The sequence below is a fragment of the Otolemur garnettii genome, unplaced genomic scaffold, assembly GCF_000181295.1.
Source record: "Otolemur garnettii isolate 467f Iridium unplaced genomic scaffold, OtoGar3 scaffold00049, whole genome shotgun sequence".
Classification (NCBI taxonomy): domain Eukaryota; kingdom Metazoa; phylum Chordata; class Mammalia; order Primates; family Galagidae; genus Otolemur; species Otolemur garnettii.
The window spans coordinates 5,347,692-5,355,054 of NW_003852444.1; the positions used below are offsets into that span (position 1 = coordinate 5,347,692).

Below are 7,363 nucleotides of genomic sequence, written 5' to 3' on the forward strand. Positions count from 1 at the left end.
CCAGACATTGTGGGGGTTGCCTGTAGTCCCAGCTACTCAGGAGACTGAGGCAAGACGACTGCTTAAGCCCAAAAGTCTTGAGATTGCTGTGAGCTCTGAGACCACAGCACTCCACCGAAGGTGATACAGTGAGACTTTGTCTCAAAAAAAAAAAAAAATTAAAGAAACAGCTGCAAATGCACACAAAAATGTACATACAAGGATTTCAGTGCCATATCATACACCAAAAACAGAAACAAAGACTATTAATACTCACTGGATAAGCAAAATAAAGAATACTATACTATATAAAATGTCCTATAAATACGTTATTTAATGTACATGACTAAGACGGAAACCTCTTCAAGGCAAGTGAAAAAATTCAAACATAATGCCATTTGTTAACACACACATACACTTCTAAAAATGCAAAGAAAGGACAGTATACACTCTACTACTGACAAGGTTTAGGTCTCAGAAGGGGGATACTGTATAATGGGAACTATACAGACAGGTGTGGCAGATCATGCCTGCAATCCCAGTAATTTAGGAGGCCAAGGCAGGAGGAATTGCTTGAGACTAGGAGTTCAAAACTAGCCTGAGCAAGATGGTGAGACTCCCGTCTCCACAAAAAGAAAACAAATAGCTGAGTATGTTAGTGCACATCTGTAGTCCTAGCTACTTGGGAGTTGGGAGGCCAAGGCAGGAGAATTACTTGAACTCAGGAGCTCAAAACCAGATTGAGCAAGAGTGAGGCCCTTGCCTCTACTAAAAAACAGAAAAATTAGGTGCATATTGTGGCAGGCACCTGTAGTTTCAGCTACTAGGGAGGCTGAGGCAGGAGGATCAGTTAAGCCCAGAAGCTCAAGGGTACAGTGGGCTATGATCATGCCACAGCACTCCAGCCTGGATGACAGAACAATGCCCTGTCTCTTAAAATTTAAAAAAGAAAAGGAAGACATACGAGTACATGTTTTATGTTACATCCTGTTGTACTTGAAAACTATATTATCTAAGTCAGGCGTCCTCAAACTGCGGCCTGCCTAGGACATTTATCTGGACGGCCAGGTATTTCTGCCACCGCTGCCTATCCTGCTTAGCAGTCGACTTGTCCCGGGGCCCACAGTCCTGCCCTCCAACGGTTTGAGGGACAGTGAACTGGCCCCCTATTTAAAAAGTTTGAGGACCCCTGGTAAGTGATAAATTTAAGACATACCAAGCAGGCTTGGCACCTGTAGCTCAGCAGCTAGGATGCCAGCCACATACACCGGAGCTGGTGGGTTCAAATCCAGCCTGAGCCTGTCAAACAACATTGACAGCAAACAACGACAACGACAAGCAAAAAATTACAGAGCGTTGTGGCAGGCACCTGTAGTCCCAGCTACTTGGGATGCTGAGACAAGAGAATCACTTAAGCCCAAGAGTTTGAGGTTGCTGTGAGCTGTGATGTCACTGCACCCAGGGCGACAGCTTAAGACTCTGTCTCAAAAAAAAAAAATAAAAGACATACCAAGCACTGAACCCACTTAGAGAAGCTCCATTTTATTACCTAACTGACTCAGAAATTCATTACTGTCTCTGAACTTCTCTTTTCTCAAGCTCTTCAGTATTGTCATATAGATCAAATAAGATGTTCATGAAAGCACTCTGAGGATAGGCTGTTGACCTACTTATTTTTGCATACTGACTGCAATGGGATATAAGCTCAATGACAGAAAGACATTTCCTTTCTTGAACACTGCTATAGCCCCAATATTAGTAATACCATATAAAAGGTGCTCGATATTTTGTTACGTAATGATACAATTTTATAGTTCAATAGGGCATATTTTCTTGGTTCATAAATTTACTTATTTCTAATACTTCCATTTTCAAAGGAATTCATGAAACAAACCTATTGCTCAGGTTTTGGTGTGTATTGGGAGGTTTCCAGGAAAAGTGAAGATGATTTACATAGGAAAAGACAAAGAACAGCAGGAAACTGCCGGAGCAAACACTTCAAGAGAATAAATATTTCCTATCTGGAAAATAAAGAGTTCAAGTAGCTCAACTAGAACTGAATGATTTCTAGTAGAACATAGTGAAAAATAATTGTTGGGGAAAAAAAGATACAGGATCATTCTGGCTCAGAGGCCACCAGTTTGTAGTCTATAACCAGATTGTGAAAGATTTTGAAAATTAGTCCCAAAAAGCAGAATTTACTCTGTATGCAAAGAAGAATGCTCAACTACTTGAATAGTAACGACACAATAAAATCTCTATGCTTCAGAAGCATTAACACTACTGGATTAACTGACAAGATGGATTGACAAGAAGAAAGTGACCAAGAAGAAAGGAAAGCTATTACCACAATCCAGGTATAAAGCTATTAGAATCAAATTAGAAGAAAAAAGGTGGTGATGTAGTTGATCAGCATACTGAAAAAGATAAAAACTTGTTTTTCTTTTAAGACAGTCTTCTTCTGTTGCCCAGGCTAGAGTGCCTGGCATCAGCCTACCTCACAGTAACCTTCAACTCCTGGGTTCAAGCGACCTCCTGCCTCAGTCTCCTCAGTAGCTGGGAATACAGGTGCCTGCCACAAGACCCAGCTTATTTTTCTATTTTTAGGAGAGACAGAGTCTCCTTCTAGCTCAGTCTGGTCTAGAACCCTGGGCTCAAAGATTCCTCCTGCCTTATACTCCTAGAGTATTAGGATTACAGGCATGCCCCACTACACTCAGCCAAAAAAGTCATTTTAAACACAAGGATCTGACAGCACCTGTAGTTCAGTAAGTAGGGCGTCGGCCACACATACACCAAGGCTGGTGGGTTCAAACCCAGCCCAGGGCCTGCTAAAACAACAATGGCAACTACAACCAAAAAACAGCTGGGCACTGTGGCAGGCACCTATAGTCCCAGCTATTTGGGAGGCTGAGGCAAGAGAATTGCTTAACCCCAAGAGTTTGAAGTTGCTGTGAGCTGTAGCACTACAGCACTCTACCAAGGGCAACACAGTAAAACTCTGCCTCAAAAAAAAAAAAAAAAAAAAAAAGACAAGGATCTATGAAATAATCATATCCTCCTACAGATATGGAAATCAAGACTCAAGAGGCCAAATGATCTGCTTACGAGCACAAGCTAGTAGCAGCAGAGTAAAAATCTAAACAGGTCTTTAATACAAATTCCAAACAGTTTTAACTAAATGAAGTATGGAAAAGAAAAAGAAATCAGGAGTCTTTTTAAGGATTCATGTATTTTAAGCAAGAGAAAACAATGCCACCAAGAGAAGTGACAAAGTCAAATGAGAGAACTGATTTGTCTTGCTTTGGGCATGTTAAGTACAGATAAAAGACTATATACATTACAGGCTTTCTTTATCCAACTAAAATTCTCCAAGCAGAAAGTTTTATATATTCTTCCTTGGAATTACAGCTCAAGCATTTTTCTAGGAGACCATTATTAACAAATCATATTAAGAACATGAGCATAGCATAAAGAGAAATGGGGCATACTGCACGCTGAAAGCAGTTCCTGTTTTCCTACCACTTCCCAGTTTATTTTTTGTAGAGATGGGGTTTCACCATGTTGCCCAGGCCAGACTCAAATGATCCTTCTGCCTTAGCCTTCCAAAGTGCTGAGATTACTGATGTTAGCCACTGTAGCCAGCCCACTTCCCAAATTCTTAACTGCCCCTTGCCACTTGTATATTCCACCTCCAAGTCCATTTTCCCCTAAGCAGATAAAGAAAAACAATGCTCTTCTTCTACCTTACTATTTTTTTGAAGCGTACAGCAGGCAATACTTTGTAGTGTAACCCTAGCAATGCACAAATAACTAGAAAAAAATAAAACAAAAGGCTTTGCCCCTTGGTTTGGCACCTGTAGCTCAGTGGCTAGGGCGCCAGCCACATACACCAGAGCTGGCAGGTTCGAATCCAGCCCAGACCTGCCAAACAACAATGACAACTATAACCAAAAAATAGCCAGGTGCTGTGGTAGGCACCTATAGTCCCAGCTACTTGGGAAGCCGAAGCAAGATAATCACTTCAGCCCAAGAGTGTGAAGTTGCTGTGAGCTGTGATGCCATAGCACTCTACCCAATGTGACAGCTTGAAACTGTCTCAAAAAAAAGGCCTTGCCCCATAAAAAACATACACAAACAAGATAACTAACAAGTGCCTATTTAACAATGTAGGTAGGAGGTGCTACATTATGGTTTAAAGGCAAAATTGCTACAGGATAAAGCAATCATATGTAGTAACCAAGCAAGATTTAAATCTGTAGAGAAAAAAAAGGATAAGGAAAATTAAGAGACATGCTAAGAAGGAAAGTTGTGAGACAACAATGAATAAGTCAATTTGGTCAAAGGAGAGGACTATGCTGATTTCTTCACTCAAGGGAGAGGTAGACTGGGATGTGGATTTTAGATTTTTGACTGCAGGTATAAACTGGGAACTGACACAAGTCTTTGTGTAGGAACAACAGGTCAAGTTGATTCCCATTCGGGAATGACTAACATCTTCTCAACATTTAGATCCTTTTAAATGCCACTTCTTCAAAAAGGTTTTCTCTACCAACTCTACCAGAAGAGCTCTTTGCCTCAGCCCCCTCCTCCAACATTCAGATCCTTTTAAATGCCACTTTTCAAAAAGGTTTTCTCTAACATCCCTGCCAGAGGAGCTCTTTGCCTCGGCCCCCTCCACTCTGAAAATACCCAAACATTCTTTTTTATCATAGCACTTATCACTACCTGAAATCATGTTATTTCTTTTCATACTTGGTTGTATGCCTCTTGCATTAAAATGTAAGCTATTCACCACTAAAGCATGAACTCACCTAGCACAACACATAGCACATAGTATGTACGACTTCAGAAATATTCCCAAAAAAATGCACTGTGAATCCTTTACTTTCTCTATTCAGCCCTAATTAATCTGACACTTTTGGATCATCCTTTTCTATTTCTTTCTCTGCTTAATTCTAGTATTATTTAAATTTCATCACTCTAAATACTATTGCAGGTGTCCTTAAACTATGGCCCGCAGGCCACATGCAGCCCACCTAGGACATTTATCTGGCCCGCCAGGTGTTTCTGCCGCTGCTGCCTGTCCTGCTTAGCAGCCAACTCATCCCGGGGCCCACAGAAGAGTAGAAAAGAGTCACTTGGCCAGGCCTGGTGAGTCACACCTATAATCCTAGCACCCTGCAGGTGAAGGCGCGAGGATTGCTTGAACTCAGGAGTTTGAGACTAGCCTGAGCAAGAGCAACCCTGTCTCTACCATAAACAGAAAAACCATCCATCCAGGTGTAGTGGTGCACACCTGTAGTCCCACCTACTGAGGAAACTGAAGCAAGAGTACTGCTCAAGCCTAAGAGTTTGATAGTGCTGTGCCACCATACTCCACCTAGGGACAAGAGAGTGAGAGTGTCTCAAAAAAAGGGAGGAGGAATTAGTTAACTTCCAAAGGGCCTAAGTACCCTGAGTTAAATAGTTTAGAGTACTCACTTGCCTATTTGCTCAGGCATATGCAACCTACAATCTGTGGGCCATGTGCAGATTATTTGAGGTCTATTTTGCTTATCTGTGGTATTGGATACTGAGAATATTATACTTGGATTTTTTTTTTTTTTTTTTGCTCATGTGCTTTCATTAGTGTTTGTGTTTTTAATGTGTAGCTCAAGTCAACTCCAATGTGTACCAGGAAAAGAAAAAAGAAAGGTTGAACGCCCCTGCACCTATTCAAGACTTGGCTTTTAAGGTTTAATAGTAAAATTTTGATTATTCACTGGGAACTTTTTTTTTTTTTTTTTGAGACAGTCTCACTATGTTGCCCTTGGTAGAGTGCTGTGACATCACAGCTCACAGCAACCTCAAACTCTTGAGCTTAAGCAATTCTCTTGCCTCAGCCTCCCAAGTAGCTGGGACTACAGGCGCCTGCCACAACACCTGGCTTTTTTGTTGTAGTAGTCGTTGTTGTTTGGCAGGCCCAGGCTGGATTCAAACTCGCCAGCTCTGGTGTATGTGACTGATGCCCTAGCCAAGGAGCTACAGGCATCGAGCCATTCACTGGGAAGTTTTCAAAGTGCCTCTAACTTCCTGCATACCAAATGCATATCTGGTTTAGGCAGTCTCTAGAAATGATAGTTAAAGGAATGTATATTTTTTGTAATAGACTAAGACAAATAAAATACAATAAATCTGTTCCAAGTAAGGACCAGGTACTTCAAAGCCAAAACTGGTCAAAAAAGGCTTACTCTGCCAACTGAGAAGCTCTAGAAATTGGCTCACATAGATTTAAAAAAAAAAAAAAATCAACAAAAGCAAGCCAGTAATCTAAGCTAATACCAAAAACACATGTTAAATAATACAAAGCCCCAAAACAAACCATTTCTACTAGGAAAGAGGTAGAAAAGAGGCTCTTTTTCTTTTTACTGCTTACAACTTTAGGAAAGAGGTTATTTAATATTAACAAATCTACAGACTATTTTTTCACATTTACAATACCTATCATATTTTGGTTTGGTTTTGTTTTTTGAGACAGTCTTACTATGTAGAGTGCTGTAACGTCACAGCTCACAGCAACTTGTAACTCGTAGGCTTAAGTGATTCTCTTGCCTCAGCCTCCCAAGTAACTGAAACTACAGGCCCCTGCCACAATGTCTGGCTATTTTTATTGTTGCAGTTGTCACTGTTTAGTAGGCCTGAGATGGGTTTGAACCCGCATGCCTCTGTGTATGTGGTCACTGCCCTAACCACTGAGCTACGGGCACCAAGCCTAACTATCATATTTCGATATACAATTGTCAAAACCTGTTTAAAGGTAATTTGCCATTAACAACTATTAACTTTTGAAACCCATAGTTGGTTTATGAAACAGATTTATGTACCATTCTATTTTTGAGTGGACTGAATACAATACAATGAATGGGCACTCCTCTAGATGATAGGGATATAGCACTGAATAAAATGTCCCTACCCTTATGAAATTTTCATTCTAATGGCTGGCTGAAAAAATTTAGTGCAGGTCTACTTCTTAACACTTATTCTGCTTCTCCATATTTTCATGGCTCTTTTACTTACATCCTATCAAAAAGACTTTAGTGGCTGGGTGCCCACAGGTCAGTGGTTAGGGCACTAGCCACATGCACTAGAGCTGTTGGGTTTGAACCTGACCCGGGCGTGCTAAACAAATAGAAAAATAGCTTAACCTTGTGGTGGGTAGCTGTAATCCCAGCTACTAGGGAGGCTGAGGCAAGAGAATCACTTGAGCCCAAGAGTTTGAGGTTGCTGTGAGTTGTGATGTCACAGTACTCTACAGAGGCGACAAAGCAAGACTGTCTCAATTAAAAAAAAAAAGGCATTAGCTGTCTTCAAGTTCAGGTTTATAGCCACCTAAAAGTAACTG

The 7,363-nt window shown here is 40.9% G+C and overlaps 1 protein-coding gene across 10 annotated transcripts in view; it reads right to left on the reverse strand.

The window, feature by feature from the left end:
• Window positions 1-7,363, reverse strand: part of LOC100947781 (putative RNA-binding protein Luc7-like 2) — a 66,224-nt gene that overhangs the window by 31,648 nt on the left and 27,213 nt on the right. The gene's annotated exons all lie outside the window — the stretch shown is intronic.